At 46.1% G+C, this 18,401-nt stretch overlaps 1 pseudogene; it reads right to left on the bottom strand.

Moving 5' to 3' along the window:
* Positions 1-851: 851 nt before the first annotated feature.
* LOC105101520 (mitochondrial nicotinamide adenine dinucleotide transporter SLC25A51-like) lies at positions 852-1,908 on the bottom strand (annotated as a pseudogene).
* Positions 1,909-18,401: the final 16,493 nt, after the last annotated feature.

The following is an 18,401-nucleotide window of genomic DNA, read 5'->3' as shown; positions in this document are numbered from 1 at the left end:
CATGTTTGACAAGAACTCATAATTGCATTAATTATGCCCCAAAAGATAAGGGACCCATGGTCATTGAGATGGGCACCTCTGAAAAGATTTGTCAGTTTCCTGTCCCGTTCTAGCCAGATTTTTTAGAACACCCTGGGGAAAGATTGAAATTTCCCAACAATCTGAGATTGCATGTGAGTCTTAATAGCATTAACTGGGAAAACAAGATTCTGAACATGGTACCTAATAGAACCATCCTCTTTGGATAAAAATCATTGACCAAATGAGCACTGTGAGTCACTGGGGTAAGCAGGTGCTCTTTTTATTATTATTATTATTATTATTTTATTATTTTATTATTTTTAAGAACTAATACCAAAGACCATCTTTCATTACAATATGTTTATGGTAATTCCATGGAAATATTAATTTCAAGACATTTCTGGGTCAAAGAACTCAGACCCTTACCCAATATAACAAATTTATACAATATTTAAAGGGTAAAAGCTCCTTTTGGTTAAGGGACACTAATTAATGACACCACAAGTACCTGTCCCAGAAAAAGTTGCCAAATCCACTTCTTGGCTCTCTCATTGGTAAGAATGTCCCCTCTGGTACTCAGCACAAGAGGAGCGGGTCTCTACACCAGATGCTGAAGCCTAGATTCAGAGTCCAAGGTGGTGGCCACTGGTGCCTGGGGCTTCAAGTTCTGCTCCTGCCTCGTGTAGCCTTTCTCAGGCTGAGGTGCCGCTGCCACCACCAGCTTTAAATCACTGCACTGATCACAGTCTTCAGCACCCAAAACCGCCTAGCAGGCCAGTGCGCCTGGTCCCACACTCAGCTGCAGGTGATCACACACTGGGAACCTTTCACTACTTGCAGCCTCCGGGAGGGGAGCTGCTCCCATCTCCAGTGCCCTGCAGCAGGCCTGCCGTCCAGTTCTCTGGAGCTGGCTCGCTCCCAGCGGCGAGCCCAGGGAAGGGGATCCGGGCCTTTGGTGACCTCAAACTCCCAAGACAGTGGTGGCCCTGCTGGACAACGCACCTGATCCTTGAGCCTCGGATCAACAGTTGGACATGGGGCCACAGCGCCCACCCAGAGGCCGGGGTGGACAAAGCCTCCCACCACCACGTAGTTATGCTTCTCAAGAACGTCATTCCAGACATTAGAAAGACTCTGGCTCTCTCGCCTTCACTGCCTGTGGACAGGTCTATGGACACAGCACCCACTTCCGTGATGCCTACAGTGGAGGCATGAGCTTCTGGATGGGACCTCACAGGCAAAAAGAAAGAAAGAAAGAAAGAGAGAATAGAAAGAAAGAAAGGAAGAAAGAAAGAGAGAAAGGAAGAAAGAGAGAGAGAAAAGGGAGAGAGAAAAGGGGGGAGAAAAGGACATTGCTGAATCTGTAGCAGAAAAGAGTACCACGTCTCGATAATACTAATTCCATGGCATTTCAAAGCCATGAAAGCCTGATAAGTGTTTGTAAATTCGTCATGCTGCCTGGGGTCTTGAAGCAATGTTTGAACTCTTTCCAGTGGACTGAGCATCGCTCCTGTTTTTCCTGCAAGTCCTGCTGCGGCCATGCTGTGGGTTGCAAGCTCTGGGCTACCGATACGTTTAGGGGAAGGCAGGGTCAGCCCTCACAGAGACCGAACACAGGGGCCAGGGTGGTTGTCTTTGGGGGCAGGATCCGGCCATACGAGTTTCAAAATCCATGCCGCCTCAACTGAAGTGCTACATCCCGGGCTTTGAGTCCACGCAGCTGTTGCAGAAAGAGGACCTCCTGAAGGGCAGCTGTGGTTGCCACGTCGTGGGAAGCTGAACAGCACTGCTGCGTCTCAGCAACGTCTGCATCGTGAGAAGACAGGTCTCGTTTTAAAGATGTTAGGATTAGCTCTTTTCATGAGCTTCTGAATTCATCATGTCACTTACGATCTTTCTTCCTCATGAAGGATTTTTTCAAAACCCATCTCCGCAGGTGCCCGGCTCCCTGTGGGAGAGCTGCCCCCCCCCCACCTCCCAGGTCAGGGAGCCCCGCAAGCCCCAGAGCCCGCGCCGACAATCATGTTTCTAAAACCTTGAGAATGCCTCTCTGCAGTACCCGTGCCTGACGCTGCCTCCTGGCACACTTTATTTGAGAGACAACCATTGCTTGTCAATGGGTTCCAGCAGACACTGAAAAGCTGAGAAAGTAACAGCAGCTGTTGCTACCCTGACATCTCTATCCTGAAATGGGTCAGAAATAAGAACCCCAGCAAAGTGGGTTTTGCCCACTAGTGGGCATTACTGATGGAAATGGTGTGTCCAGCAAAGTAAACTGGGTGTTAATGGCAGGTTAATTACATGAACTACATGAATTACAGCTACATGAAGAAGCGCCCACTTATTGGCCAAACGTGGCTATCTCAGATGTGGCGTAAAGGCAAGGATCATAGTCTATGACCATAAATCTCTACAATAACCCAGAATCTCTTTTATGCCACCACTGAGCAGCCAAGATGGAGGAAGCCCCTACTTTATATTTTGGACGCTTTTAAAAATATGTATCTTCTTAAAAATATTTTGGTGAGCTTAATATTACTTGAACACAATACCAGCTGTAAGACAGGAATGGTACCTAGTTGTGTTCTGGGTGATTGAAATCCAAGCTGGACTGTCCTACATTTTCAACCAGGAAGGGAATGAGAGCTACTAAAGAATTCTCTGCACCTACTCTCAGCTCTAGTTCCATCTTCAGCAAGACTTACGGATAAGGGCTAGCATAATATGCATTGCTCACTGAACCAGCACAGCCAATCTGGCTAGAAGGGGGCTAAGGGCAGAAAGATTAGTGACCAAATGGATATTGAGAACCATGACTTTATGGATCAAGTTTCTGGCTTCAAGCCTTCTTTGCCAAGAATTTGAGAACTGGTTCCAAGGCAGGGGAGCCATGGGTGGTGTTTAAGCTGGCGAGGGCCCAGGTGGAGCTGAGCCTGAGGGAAGACTGGATGTGGGGGTGGCTTGGAGGCCTGGGGCAGGAGGGGAGGCTGCCTCATCCCTGGGGAGTGGGAGGTTGCTGAGGGCAGCACTCAGGGCTCACTCACCTCTGGAGTTTGCATAATGCCCTGTAAATATTCGCTGATGTGTCTTGGATTGAATCGAATGGAAAAAGAACAGAATGAGACAAGGTGGGATAGAAGTGAACCAAAAATCTAAGAAAGAGGATGACATGGGGCTGGTGGTGGGGCATAGGAATAGAGAGGGGTGCGGTGTGTGGTGACTGGCCTGGGGACGCCAAAGGCAGAAAGGACACACATGAATCAAAAGCCTCTTCCATCCCTTCCCTCCCCCAAAAAAACAGCCAGCTCACAGGTATGACTCGGCACCTTTGTCACTGAAGATACCAGTCAGGGCTCTGACCCGCCTACTTGTCCATTTCAAACTGAAACACTGAATCACAGAATAAATGGAAGAGGAGCCAAAACTGAAGACGCAGATTTCATAAGGAGCTTGCAAGGTGCTCCCCTCCAAGAAGAGGGCGGCATCCTGAGTTGCAAAACCAAACTCCTTCCTTTTAAGATGAGGCATGGGGTCCACAGGTCCTGTGGGAACTTCCCTGGACGAGGTACCCTCCTAATGGGAGAGGAGAGAGAGCCCAATGAGGCTCCAGAGGGCAGCAATATTTGCAGGAAGTAGTTTCTTTGATGGAGAAAAGAGGGCAGCTTCTTCCTGTGATCGGGCGCCCAGCTGCCTGGCACTGTTGGCAAGGTCTGTTCCTCTGGAGTTGGAGCTGCAAAGTTAAAGGTGGATCTTTCCTGGGAACCAGCAATTCTATTCCTAGATTATATATCAGTGTCATTCTCAAATTGCTGAAAACAATTCTTATATAAATAAATAATAAGTGTATATCAAGATTTTATCTAACCCATGAATGAAGGAAGCAGCATAGTGCAAAATTAATTCAACAAGGACATGAGAACTAGTATTTCTATAATCTATTGAGAAAGAAATGCTGAAATAAAACTGTTAAATTTCATACCAAACTAATTACTGGCCCACAAGGCAATAATCTTTTAACACTTTGTCTTACCTCTTTTATTAAATATTTAAAAAATCAATACACCGAACCAGTTTTCTATAGAGTAAGCCTTTAAAATCACAAGGTTATAAAACATTAGAGCCCCAATCAACTGCAAAAGTCAACAAAAATTTCATTCCACAAGAGTCAGATGAACTTCAGGGAGGCTTAATTAAATGTCACATCGTCATCTTCCTATTTTACTTCAAATTTTTGGATAATTATGCTAAATAGTTACATAAACTACAGCAGCTTTTGCACACCTGCCTCATTTACATGCTTTTGGACACATTTACAAAAAAATTGTTCAAAACAGCATTATCTTCATTAGCAACATCTAGAAACCACTGACGTGTTTATTAAGAGAGCAATGGAAAAATAGTCTTCACAATGAATTACTGTATAGGAGGTCGGAAAGCTTCAGGCAGACACTGAGGGTGTGTGGGGCAGCTCGCGTTCACAGGGGGGTGGCACCCAGGCAGGCACGTTGGGCTCCTGAAGGAACCAGGAGAGCTGGTGCCCCATCACAGAAACCAGTGTGGAAAGGAAACATTTGTTTATAGAATCTACACAAAGATAGCTTTCATCATGCCACTCTCTGGCTCCCTAACCCTCTGTGGCTCCCCTGTGCCTTAAGAAAACCACCTTTAGGTCTCATAGAAGACAAATATACCTAAGCCCTCCAAACCAGGTAAAATATGTCAAGTGCCCTCCTTTAAACTGCCCCCAAGCATTCTCCAGCTTTGTCCCCAGCTTCTCCCCACCATTCTTGTCTAGACGCTACTGTCATCGCCACTGGAGTTCCAGTCCCTCCTTTCCCCAGCTTCTACCCGCCCCTGGGGCCCTCCTCTGATTCTCCAACAGTAGCCCTGTCTGCAGGTCCCATTTGATCCACAGGAAAGGCCCTTTTTGTTCTCTCTCCCGGGACTTTTCCTGCCTTAGGCTTTTCTAATTTCCCTCAGCTCCTGTTCAAGAACTGTTTTTTCCTTATTGACCACACGGTGCCCAATTTGTGCACAGGCCAGTGTAAGTTTCCAGAATCCCCTCGATGGCAGAGTGTGGAACCCGAGGAACAGGCAGTAAGGAGGACAATGCCAGACATGGAAAGCGGAAGAGAGGGCGGGTGCTTGGAAGGGGCCTAGGGGCTGGCCTGACCCTCTGCTGGAAAGTGGACATCTTGGGTGTCATGATTGGAGAGTTACTGGGACTGTGTGAGTGAGGAGGGAGGGAAGGAGAGCAAGGCCCAGAGAAGGGGAAATGGGGAGGGAGGCACTGGCCACGACCTGTCCCCTCCAGTCCCTACCCCGACCCATCCCTGACTTCAGAAATCCAGCTTCTCTTTGTAAACCTCGACCCGGGCTTCCCCAGAAAACCCTCCCTGATCTCTGTGGCCGACACTCCTTCCTTGCTCTGTGTCCCCTACCCTTTGCCCGTTTCCGTGAGCCTTGGCTACTCTGGCTCCCGAGTCTGGTCAGTGTGTCTGTCCTTCAGCCATACGTTCCTTAGCGGCTCGAACAATGAATACCTTCTTGGGGGTTCCCTTAGCTCCAGTCACAGTGCGACTGACACAGAAAAACAATATTGGCCAGGAGTCAGTTAATCCAGGGATGCAGTAAGAAGTAAGAGTATCTTGTACAGAGTAGGCAGGAGAGCGCATTAATGAGGAGGAGCAAAGTCCCAGTAGGAGCCGCGGGAAAAAAACACTTGGGCTGCAAAGACCTCGCATTTCAGATGGTGAATGAAAATGGTTGCTATCCGGTCGGCCACCAGAGGGCGCTCCGGGCACAAAGATCTTGAGGCGGCTCTTCAGTCCTTTGATTTAATCGTCCCCACACTGGGATCAGGGCTGTCTAGTTCTAGAGACAGGGACATCTAAGTTCCAGGCAGCTTGCCACTCAAGCCACTCTTGTAGAGGGACACATCTAAAGAAGAAGCGAGGCCTCCTGCCCATGACCTGCATTAACTCACCGGCTGTAAGTGGAAACCCTCTTGGAAGAGAGGCGGCCAGCCCCAGCTGACATCTGAATGTGACACCATGAGAGACCTTGAGTGTGAACCGTCTGGCTGAGCTGCTTCTGAATTCCTGACTTACTCACTGAAATCGTGAGAAATAACAATTATTGTTGTTTTAAATCCTCAATTTGGGCACAATATATTAACATAGCCACATTGACAAGAGCTGAACCTTTCTAAGCATTGGGAGCTTTCATTTGGAAGATGTCTGTACAGCCTTATCACTTGTTAAAATATTTAACTCTTCCTATGTTGCCTTGATCTTGGATTTCTAGTTCCCCAAGGTCCTTTGCAAAGACAAATCAAATCCTCTTCAGAGGAAAGTAACATTATCCTTGGCCTCAAACTATTTCAACAAATATTTTGCAAATACCATGTCCAACACCCAGCTGAAGCTAAACTGACACATGATCAAAAGCAGAAATTTTTAGCTGCCCAGAAGGCATCCTTCACCGAAGGCTCATGGGACAGAAAACAAGCATTTATGATGACAATAAATTCAGTGGATGGTAGGGAGAAAGAAACCAAAAGTTGGGAGGTATATAAATGGGCTAATAAAAGAGGAAAGAGGCTTCCATTGCTAGGCTTGAGCTCTGGGAATGGCAGAGAGCAAACCCTTCTCCTTACCGTTCTCCAGAGGGTGGGTGGGTATCTGGACCTCAAATGAGGCAGCCAGGGACCCCCTGGAACCCAGATTCTCATTTATCTCGAAATCCCATCTCCGAGTTTAGCTACCAAATGACGAACTTGCCTCTTCAAGGTGACCTGAACCATGGACATATGAAAGGGACCAAAATGTTCAGAAGACAGGGGTATCCTTACCTGAGTGTTCTAGACTGCATGAGACCCAGAGACTCCTAGAAAACATGACTAAAGGAAGTACTCCTCCAGAAGTGAAGTCCAGGAAGGTGAAGACTTGGAGAAGCTGCATCAGGTTTGGGGGGGGGGGGGAATGATGGTAACGTTTTGTAATAAATAATGTAAAAATTAAAGCTCCCTATAATATAGCAGCTAGGGCTGCGCCAAGTCCCTCATGACACAGATGAGGAAATTAAGGACCAGGAGAAGGCAAGTGCTAGGCTGCTAACTCACGCTGTGTGTGGCCTTTCCCTACATCCCTCTTCCCAGGTGGGTTTTGTCAAATACTGTTTCTGCCTTACTCTCAGGATATTGGTGCTCTGAATTTTACAGGCCAGCTGGCACCTCTTTCTCAACAAGCTAATACTGGCCCACCCAAACTGAAAACCTCAATTTGACATCATTTCTAGTATCCCTTTACTTTTCTTTTTTTTAATGCTAATTCCAACATCCACTGCTTTCTTCCAGGCAGGCATCCACAAAAGGTCTTTATTCTGACCCTGCCGACTCATCGTAGCATACTGGTTTGAGTGGTGCCACCTAGAATATCTTATTTCTCTGTTCCTACTTTCCCTTTATAATGCAGTTTTGATTAGTGATTCCCCAGTGTGGTCAGAATTTCCCAAGGGCTCCCAGCCCCGTGAAGGGATAAGCTCTCTGACCCGAGAGATGTTCAAAGAGCGTCTGAGTGACCCCTCTGCCCAGTCTTGTGATTCAAGGAAGTTGGTGCAGATCATTTTGAAGGTTCCTTCTAGCGCTAATCAGTATAAATAAAATCTTCTGATTTCTCATTATTGCTGAGGTGCGGACTCTGCCTTACCAACTCCCCTCCTCCCACTTCCACTCATGGTGAGTTCGATTCCCTTCCCTTCTTTTCTACATTTCCATGGCGACCTCTGCCATGGTCTGGAGGGACCCAGCTTTCAAGCCCAACTCAGCTGTGAAAGCCTGAGCAAATTCACTAACTCCTCTGAACCTCAGTCTCCATCTCTCCCTGTGTCGTGGAGTTGCTGCGAGAAAGTATGGTAGTGAATACGGAGGACCAGCCCAGCATCCAGCACAAAGTTCTTCAGTAAACAGAAGCCTCTGTCTCCTGGCCACTCTGTCATATGATCACTGATTCACGTGTCCTCCTTTCCTTCAGACTCCTGGAAGACAGGGTCTGTGTCTTCTCCGGCTGTACCCCGAGCCCCTAGCCGGGAGCCTTGTGGCTAGTGGGCACTCAGTGAATTCATGACTCAAATATGCTGAGGCAGAGAAACAGTGCTGTGGGTAGAGAGCGGCTCAGAGAAGATTTAGACTCCCAAGGATGTTTGAGATCAAAACACAGACAAACAAATGCTGAGATCTTAGAACTGAGTGGTAATTTTTTTGTTTTTCTTGACTTTCTAATATGACTCCTACTGCTTTAGTGTATGTCAAAACAATACACTTTAGCGTATGACCTAGCGGGGCAAAAAGTCATTAAGTGTAGAAGCCCTTCAATTAAGGGATATTTTATTTTCCATGGGGTCTTTGAGAGCTCGGAGGGAAAGAGACCAATAGTAAAATAATAGCACGCAGGCTGCTGCAGTTAAATGTGATTTACACCACTGAAGTATCGCTTTCAGACAGTGTCAAATTAAAGCATTTAAGAGGATTGCTGAAAAAAGACTTTTTTCCCCTTCTCTAAGTGAAATGCTGGCACAGGAGGCCTCCTTAGGGGACCTGCCAGATGCTGTTTTATGTGCTTGGCATGTTGGTGCCGAGCATCTCCTTAGTGTTTCTCGATTCCACATTGTCTGCGAAATTGCCACTTCACTAAAACTGCCTCAGAAACTGCTTTTAAAATGATGCAGGTAGCTGTCAATCCACGTCTCCTGCCTGGTTTGTATCTTAGACATGCAAGAGGTATTTTCAGGGATACCTTTATTTAACCTCAAATGTCCTGTGTTTTCAGGCAAAATGTTGGTTAGTCAAGGAAACTACAGGGATGACACTTGAAAATCACTGTATTTAAAGCATCCCTTTGTTTACACTGTTAGGAGTTTACGATTCCTGAAGTCATTACCACGATAGATGCCCTAAGTCTTCAAAATAATTTTGTTGTAGTTGAGACAACAGTCTCTTAGCATTTGGGGTTCAATGGGATTTGCATGAGTGTGTGTTATAGGTATAGAGTTAGAGACAAAAATGACAGGGTAGGAGAAATATGGTTTAATTTGTAAATTAAAAAAAGCAATACACATACACAGAGAGAGGATTGAGCCTTACTAAGGAAATCTTAATAAAGCATGGACTTTAGTTAATAATAATGTGTCACGATTCACTAATATCACTAATGTATTCACTGTAACAAACATACCGTTGTAATGCAAAGTGTCAGCCACTGGGGGAGACCGGGCACGGGGCACGGAGGAACTGTCTGTACTGTCTTCTGTATTTTTCTGAAATATTTCCTAACACATATGCTCCCAAGATACAATCTTTGGCTGAAGAAGACTTGGTCTAGCAAATGGTGTTTCCCAGGATGGGACTGTGACTTTCAGACCAAGATGGTATCATTAACTTTTTGCCTTAAGAAATTTAAGAACTTAATTTAAAAATTGTAATGTCCCTCTTTTAAGGTGAAGCCATCAACAACTTCTAAACTTAATAAAGCACAGTAAAACCTGAGGGAGATGAAAGCACCCAATTAATTGTGCCTTATATAATTATATATATTTATAATTGTGCCTTATATAATTTTTTATGTATTTGTATACAATTATAAAAGTAGAAGAAACGTGAGCCCTACTCCGTGACTGTTGCAGTGTAACTTGGGAGGAAGTCCCAAGGCTCCAGCTCTGGGCTCTGTGTTTTGATTCCTCAGCGTTGGTATAGGAGGGGCTTTACGCGGCCAGTGTTGGGTTCCCTTGGGTCTGACTTCACCATGGCATCAGATGGCATCGTTGTGTCCATTCTGTCCCCTTGAGTCTCACTTTGGCTGCTGCTCTTTGTTCAGAGGAAGAATGCTGGAAGACAGAGCATGTAACATTCGTTGTGCTATTCTTTTTATTTCTTTGGGCAGCAGCGGGTGGGCAACTATGATGAAGATGAGGAGCCGTATGGAACGGGGTGTGGTTGGCGGTGGGTCACTAAGTCACTGGTACAGAAGTCAGGTTCACCGAGGAGGATGAGGCCACCTTGGCATCTTCTCCTGCCGGGGTGCCACGTGCTTCCCTCGCACTTCTGGATTGTTACAAGGGGGTGAGCCGGCCACGGTGAGAGGCCTGATGGGGGCAGCAGTACGGAGGGGTGCCTGGCAAGGCCCAGAGACAGGACCGTGTCAGGAGCCTCGACCCCAACATATCAATGCATAACAGGACAGCCCAGATGAGAGCAGTAACTCTCTTAGCACCTGGTCTATTTTGTTCCAGGCCAGGATAACATCTTCCGTATTCTCAGCCGGGTGAGTACCAAGAGAGGTGAATGAGAGTCTCATGGAATCCATTCTGAGCCTTGGCTCATTTAACCTTCACCAAGACATGTCACCTCTTGGTCCCAGCCAGTGAGAATGAGAGCCCTGGCCCACCCTGCTCATGAGACTGTGGGACGAGTCACGGGTCACACACGGCAGGCGGGCCCCGTCACCACACAGCTAGCCATCTGGGACACTTTCCCGTGTTCCCCAAACTGCTCTACCTTTCTCTAATGTTTTAAATACAACTGTGGGAAAGGGAACACTTGGATAGTCAGCAAGTGTCAGGAGACTGAGGGTTCTGTCAAGGCGTGTTGGCAAACCAGGGCAGGAGGCACAAGCCTTGTTCCTAGTCTGTGTTTCCTGGCCTCTAGCCAAGCTCCCCCTCGTAATGGAGAGGCCCACTGCAGATAAATGCAGGCTGCCAACAGCGAGACACGGCCTGGGCAGAACGCCCAACAGACAGCTCAGCTCTGTGGGTGCCAGCCGAGGGCTGACATGGCAGACAGTGCTTCTGTTTGTGTCTTAAGTCAGAATGGTGGGTGTGGGGTACTTGTGGGACGGCAGGAACCCCAGTACAGCTCCAGCCAAGGCGGACTTGGGGCATGCTCTTCCAGGGCTTTGTTGCTGTTGTTTGGGGTGGGGGGGAGGCAATTGGGTTTTTAAATTAATTTTATTTTTAAATTATTATCATTGTTATTTTTTTTAATGGAGGTACTGGGAATTGAACCCAGGACCTTGTGTGTGCTAAGCATACTCTCTACCACTGAGCAATCCCCTCCCCCTTCTTTCAGGGGTTTGAATAAACAGCCTCTTCTGCTGTCCCCTCAAAGCCGTGGCTGCCCAAGCTTGTTCGAGTCGAGGGCTATGAGCAGGAGGGCAGGCACATTCTTGCATGGCTCAGAGGATGGCAACAAACCCTGGACCCTTCTATTCTAGCCATGAACTTGGTCATTTGGCTTATGGGCAGTGCCAGGGACTGGGACAGTGTGACCTTGCCTGGGGGCTCTTGTTTCCCTCGGGTCCCTGAGGTGAGAGGAGGAAGTGGCATGGTGGAAGGTGGGCTTGGAGAGGTGGGGTTCAAATTCTCGCTCTGTGTTTTCACTGGTTACTTAACTTCTCTGCGCCTTCAATTCCCATCTGTAAAATGGGCATGATGTCCAGCTCACAGGGTTACCTTGAAGAAAGTGTGTACCCTGCATGGTGCTTGGAGCTAAGTTCTCGATACTTCAGTACTTCACACTTCCCTGTCCAGCTACTGTAACAAAACACCATAAACCGAGAGGCTTGTATATAACAGATGTATTTCTCACAGGTGTGGCGGCTGGAAGTCTGAGGTGCCAGCAGCCTCGGATCCTAGTGACAGCCATCTTCCAATTTGCAGACTGCTGACTTCTCATTCCTCACGTGGCAGAAATAGGGTATTCGCTCTGTGGCCTGTTATGGGCACTAACATGAAGGCTCCATCCTCAAAACTTTGCTACTTCCCGAAGGCCCCACCTCAAAAATACCAGCACACTGGGGATTCGATTTCAACACATGAGCTTTTGAAGGGACACAAACAATCAGTCTGCTCCCTGCTACCTTTCCAACGACTGGTCGTGCTGTGCTCAGAGGATGTCACCCGCAGTGTCTGAAAAGCTGCATTTCATGCACCCACAATGGGCGCCCCTCATAGGCTTCATTGGCCAGAGCTCTTGGGCCGGGGCTGGGGGTGGGGGGCGGTGGCCACTGCAGTCAGCACTGGTGTGCTTCCCCCTGCCCCCTCCTCACACTGCGGGATGAACACTTTGGGACAGACCAGTGCTAAGACTCAGCTCCCCTGACAGCACATTGAGCATTTTCTGATGTTAAATCTCCAGCCACGGTCTCAAAGATGAGCTCTTCCAAGTCACGAAATCATCAGTCAAAAAAACATCACGGGTGATGAAGTCGGCACCTGAGAAGAACGCGTTGCTGGCACGGTGCAGGGGGGAGCAGACTTCACGGCCAAGATCGGTGTAGGGACAGTCCTGACCAGCGACTGGTGTGAGCTGGGCTGTCCCACAGACTGAGCTGCAGCTTCTTCATCCATTAGAATGAAAATACCAGTCCTCAGGCAAGGTTGTTCATGTATTAATAAAATAGCAAATAGTAAATACTATTTGTAAATACTGGTAAATAGCAAATACTACATTGATAATGGAATGATTGAATAACCAAGAGCACACACACTTGTTTAGAAAAGGTCAAAAGTAAGGAAGGTGTAGCTACAGAACCAGCCCAAACTGGCCCTATCCTGTTTCTAACAAAATGCTGAGTTGCTTTTCAGAGAAGATGGAACAAAACCGCAGGTCATGCAGTCAAAACTTGCAGAGAAGATTCTGACCTCGAATAACACCCAGAACCAAAGTTCTTCCCACGCGGGGTCAAAGGACCAGGACATGACCCGATCCTGATGGCCGCTGTCCAGGAAGGTCCGGTGCTGAAGCCTGTCTGCCAAACACCTTACCAGAAATGGTCAAGCTCCAAAGCTCTCCAATCCAAACCTGCCCCGCCTGGACCAGCACTTCCGCACACCAGTCCTCCTCCCCTAACTCATACCAGCTGGACCGAACCCTAGATCCGGGAGACAGATTTGAGTCGTGCCTCCTGTCTCCACACCGTCCACCTCACAATAAAGCTTTTCTTTTCTCCAAAGCCAGTGCCATACTGCTGGCTTCTATGCTCTTGGGACACGGAGCCTTTTGCTCCGTAGCAAGGGGGCAGTTCTTCATTGGGAAGGGAAAGAGGGTGATGGAAAGAGAGTCCTGAGGTCTGGAACAGAGTCCAGAGGAAGAAGCCAAGAAATTTCTGTAGGAAAACGCACTCGACTAATGGCCCTGTGTGGGGCCTGCGCTCTCCGAGGGGCTGAGTGTCATCCTACGGACTGGGGGTGGGGGTGGGGTGGGGGTGTTTGGGAGCCTCCTGTTTTCTTCCTTGTAGCTGGAGAGCTCTGTGATAGAGGACCAGGCCACTGGGAACCGGGGGCAGGTAGGGATAGGCTTTGGGCACAGAAGGGAGCAGTGCCCCACTGTGCCATGGGCTCTCTCCTGGGCCCCAGGCCTTCAGCAGTTTGGGCACCTGGAAGCTGGTGATGGTGTCCTGGGTGGAAGTGGGGGCTTCTCCCAGACTAGTTAAGGAGGAGCTGCAATTTTGGCTGGCTTCTGAAGTGGAGAGTTTCTTATGTACTTGGGGTGCTTGTCTTTGGGAGATGGGAAGGTAGATTATTTACCACAAAATTATCCTTTTCTCTTCAGACTCCGCAAAACCAACAGACCCATGAACAAACCAGATACTGCTTTTCTTTTGTGTTTAACTCAAATTTCTGTGTGGAGGCTGAGATAGAGAATGCTTAATTTATGTAATACTTTCAGTTACAGAACAGCAAAGAGAAATATTCAGGGAAAAAAACCCCAGGGTGCTACTGACTTTGTGTGCATCTTGGCTGTAAACAGAACTGCGACTTCCTAATATGGTTTTGTTGCAACCAAGCACCTCGAGAAGATTTTTATCAGCGAAACGCTGGTTGGAGTGGCAGCTGTTGTGCAGTTTGTTTCTTTCCACCATCTTCTCACTTCATTGCTAATTTTCACAGCAACAACTTTCTTCTAATGGCTCATTTTTTTTTTTTTTGGTCTGCAAATATCCTAGAATTCATTCTTTCCCCCTTGGTAGACAAAAGAAATGTAAAGTCAGTTCTTGAGTGGGGTTAGAATGACCTACACCAGATCTCTTTAAAAAGAAGTCTGTGTCAAAGGTCAAGTGTGAATGCAGAAATACATGAGGTGCTGCCTGATTAAATGTGGGCTGAGTCCCAGAGATCCTGAGTAAGGCGGCTTGCCCTGCCAAGGACACCACATCTTTCTGGCAGTAAGTAAAGTATTTCTGCTCATATCAGAAGGCTCATGCTACAAAGTGACTCTTTTCTCTCTTTTGTCAAGAAATAAAGAATTAAGGAAGTCAGAAGGGGCATTCTGAGACCTCGAAATCTTAGAAAGCAATGTAATACTTTCTGATTGGAAACAGGCTACTTTAAAACTTCTTTTAAAATAGGAAGAAGATCACTAAACAAAATTAAACTGAAATAGCTTTGGATATTCTGTAGCCCCAAAGCATTTATTTGTATTAGGTATATGCCCTGAAATGATTTTTGTTTAAATGAATTCAAGGTAAAATTGAATGTCCTGTTCCTCTGGGAACTCAGAAAAAAAAAAAAAAACAGGTTGATTAAGAGGTGATTAAGAACAGGTAGCTGTTGCAGATAAAACTAGCTAATTATACTTCAGCTTCTGTTTTTCCTTAAATTTTGTTCTATTAGTTCATTATTTTCACAAGTACATGATAAGAGTATGTAGATGCAATAATTTTGATTAAGCCTCACACTGTGATTATTAAGTGTGATACTTTGCTCTCTTAATACTTGCAGTTCCTATTTTTAAGGTGCAATAAAGGGTACAATTTCCCTTTCGCTTTATGAAATTTGCTTAATGGAAACTCAGTTTTTTTTTTTTCCATAAGCCCTTGCTGATTACCTGAGGGTAGTTTACCTGAATTTCAAGTATATCACCTGGGGAAAAAATATTCAACTCTTGAGGTTCTCAATTCAATTATTGTTCAGCCTCCACTGCATTTACACAGTGGAGCAGCAGCTTGGAGTCATTGCATCCTTTCTTTTGAAAATATACTATTGAAAGGAGATAGAACTTGACCTATACGGAAAGCAAAATCATTCTTTGGGACAGAGTATGGCCAGGACAGCAAAACAATTCAAAAGCTGCAAACCTCTATTTTCGTGATGGACAGTAAGTTAAGTAGTCTGTGTAAGCACTTGAATGGGGCCCTGGGATGCCCAAGTTTGGAACCAGCTTTGACATCGTCCTCAGATTGCTCTCCAGTGAGGCGTAATAAGGGGCCACAGATAAAAGTGCTTGGACTAGGAGAGGGAGACAGGCTCAAGACCCGATTCTCCCATATACCTGTGTGATCCTGGGAAGACGGCATGAAGCTTTGATTTCCTCATCTCTAAAATGCTAATGACTATGCCTCCCCCTCCCCTTACAGAGTTGCTATAAGGGCCAGGTGAGTTCAGGTATGTGACTGTATGGGGGACTGAGTATGTACAAGGCATGGACCATGTCCCTCATGACTTTCACATTCTCCCATCACAGCTTTTGTGGATCTTTGAAGACACAAACGGAGTGACATAAATGTACACAATAGAAAAACAAAGTTTTTTTAATACAAGACCACTTTTCCAGCTCAGATGAATGGGAAGAGGATTGAGTCTCATCTCCTTCCTCCAAAGTTGACTTGATAGGGTTGCTTAAGATTCAGTGGTGTGCTGGAGATGGCTCCGGTCATCGGCTGGGGGGGAGCCGATTCTGTGCATCTCTGCCCAACTCCACGTTCAGAGTTGTCAGGTTGGCAGCTTGAAAGTGGCCATGCTGAGCAGTAATTCTGATGGGAACATTTGGAAATAGAATTTAGGAAGCAAGTTAAGGAGTTAAGTGTGTTTGATTGGGAGAATGGCCAACGATCTCAGGCAGTTGCATCTTGGGGTAGCAGGGTTGGGGTAGGAGGTTCTATAAGAACGTAAGAGGCAGCCATCTGGGTTTTAGAGGTGAAGTTTAGTCCATTTAAAAAATTCCACTGCCTTGATTTTCTAACCCAAAATTCCTAGAGAGTTGGTGCATCATTGTGTCCTCCCAGTGGCTTGGAGCAGCCAGAGAAGCCAAGCAATGGCTGGGATAGGGTTGGTCTTGCCAAAAATTTAAGCCAGAGCCAGAACAATGAACACACTGGGCTCTCAAAGCTGGAGTGAAAATGCTTTAAATTCCACAGTCTTTCATGGCCTGTAAGCAGATGCTCATGAGGGAAGAGGAGATACAGGGAGAGGATGCTCTGACTTGGCTTCTATTCTAAGACCTGCCAGCCTCTGAGCACTCTGTATTTGGTAGCCTAAATTTAAGTTGGCAAGCTCTTCTTGATAAATGATGTTTTTTCTTTCAAAACAAAACCAAGAGCAAGCAAAAGGTCTCTTACCTCGCCTCCTCTGCTGCAGATGGGCACTGGGAGCTGTGCTGTTGCTGTGGCCTGGTGCAAAGGCAAAGGAATGAGCTTGAGTATCTAGCTCAGTCTTAGAAGGGAAAGCCTCTCGGATCATTCAAACCGATGCTTCAGCTCAACTCATTTCTCATACAGGCACTCACGTTTAATGACTCTATGTCACCAAATAATTTTTTAATATTAAAAAGTTTAAGAAAATCATGGTTTAATAAGTGGTGACTGAGTTACAGGGCTGTGAGGCTGAGCTGAGATAGCCTGTGTGAAGACACTTTGGAAACTAGACCTATGGAGACAGGTGAGAGCAAGGGTTACATACTGAGCTTTACAATTTCACACCTGGTAACAAGTCAGCTCTTAGTCCTGCTACAGTCTTCTTGCTCCAATAAGCTGTGCTCCCTCTTTGCATTACTTTGAAATTGGCCAAGATGTCATAAGTCTTACAATCTCTTGTTCCGTGTGATTGACACAAAGTCCTATGCTGTAGTTGAAGAAGTTTTGAGACAGATACCCAAGCCAACAACAGGGACTGAGAAGTGTATTATAGAAGCAGGTGACCTTTAATGGATGAGATTGATTTGTGAGTCATAGATTGTGGTTGCATTCATAAGGTGATGCACGAGTTAGCACGTCAGGAATAGTTACGTTTTCCAGGGCACCTGGTTTTCTTTTACTGGACTGGATGGACTGAATTAGGAATGTTTTGAGCTGCAAGTAGAATAATCAATTAATGGTGGCTTTAGTAACTTGCATATCAAGAGGCTGGAGTTAGGAAGCCCAGGGCTGTCCAGAGACTCGGGCTTTTTGCCCTTAGGCTTATTGCCTTGTGGTCACAAGCTGACTGGCACAGTTCCAAGCTTCACCTCATTATTCAAGGCAGGAAGAAGGCAGGACCAGTGATCGTTAGAGATGCAGAAAGTTACCCAGATGCTCCTAGTAGACATCTAGTTTGTTTCACTGGGGGGAAATGCCTTGGGAAGAGAACCAGAAGAGAGTAGAAATTCAGAAACTAAGGGAGGAGAGAGGTACAAACAGGAGGAGGGATTTCAGCATGAAGATTACACAGCATTATATACAATACATCCTGGGCTAAATTCTTTGCTTCAAATCATGTTGTGGGAATTTAGAGAGAAGGAAGGATAGAGTCATTTGGAATGTACAAGAGAGAAGATGGGAGCTGAGCTTGAATTTGAAGGACAGCTGGATTTTAAGATGCCTAACTGAAAGAACTAGTGAAAGAACTTGTGGGGATAAAATAGGAATGTGTTCACTGGTGGGATGTTAGTATTTATACAAAAGAATCCTGATATTTAGTAGCTATAAGACTACCGAAGAGGGGGAGGGTATAGCTCAAGTGGTAGAGCACATGCTTAGCATGCACAAGGTCCTAGGTTCAATCCCCAGCACTTCCTCCAAAAATAAATAAACCTAATTACCTCCCTCCTGCCCTGCCAGAATAAAAATAATTTAATAATATGGTAATAAATAAATACAATATTTTTAAAAAGACTACCAGAATATGCTGATGCTGGAAAAGGTATGAGATACAATGAAATATGTTCAGTTCTTCCCTCTTTCTGGTCTCTGGTTATCAAGCCATTTTTCCTGCTGCTCTGAACCAAGTGTTGTCCAGCACAGGAGGGTGTATTAATCAGTTATTGCTTTATTAATGTCGCATAACAAAAAACCCTAAAATCTCAGTGGCTTACTGAAATACATATTTAGTTCTGTCTCATTGACCTGAAGGTTAACTATGGCTCTGTTGGATTTGATTGGCCTTGGCTGGATCCAGCTGGGCTTAGTTCCAGTCTATGGTTGGATTCCAGTATGCTCCACAAGTCTCATTCTGGGGCCAGCAGGGCAGCTACCTGAGACATGCTCTTGTTGTGACAGAGGACAGGATCAAAGGAGTCAAGTGAGACCATATAAGCACTTCTAAAGCCTGTGCTTATGTCACATCTGTTCACA

This window comes from Camelus dromedarius, chromosome 18 (assembly GCF_036321535.1).
Source record: "Camelus dromedarius isolate mCamDro1 chromosome 18, mCamDro1.pat, whole genome shotgun sequence".
In the NCBI taxonomy this organism is placed as follows: domain Eukaryota; kingdom Metazoa; phylum Chordata; class Mammalia; order Artiodactyla; family Camelidae; genus Camelus; species Camelus dromedarius.
The sequence above is the reverse complement of the archived record's forward strand: the minus strand, read 5'-3'. Positions and strand labels throughout refer to the sequence as shown.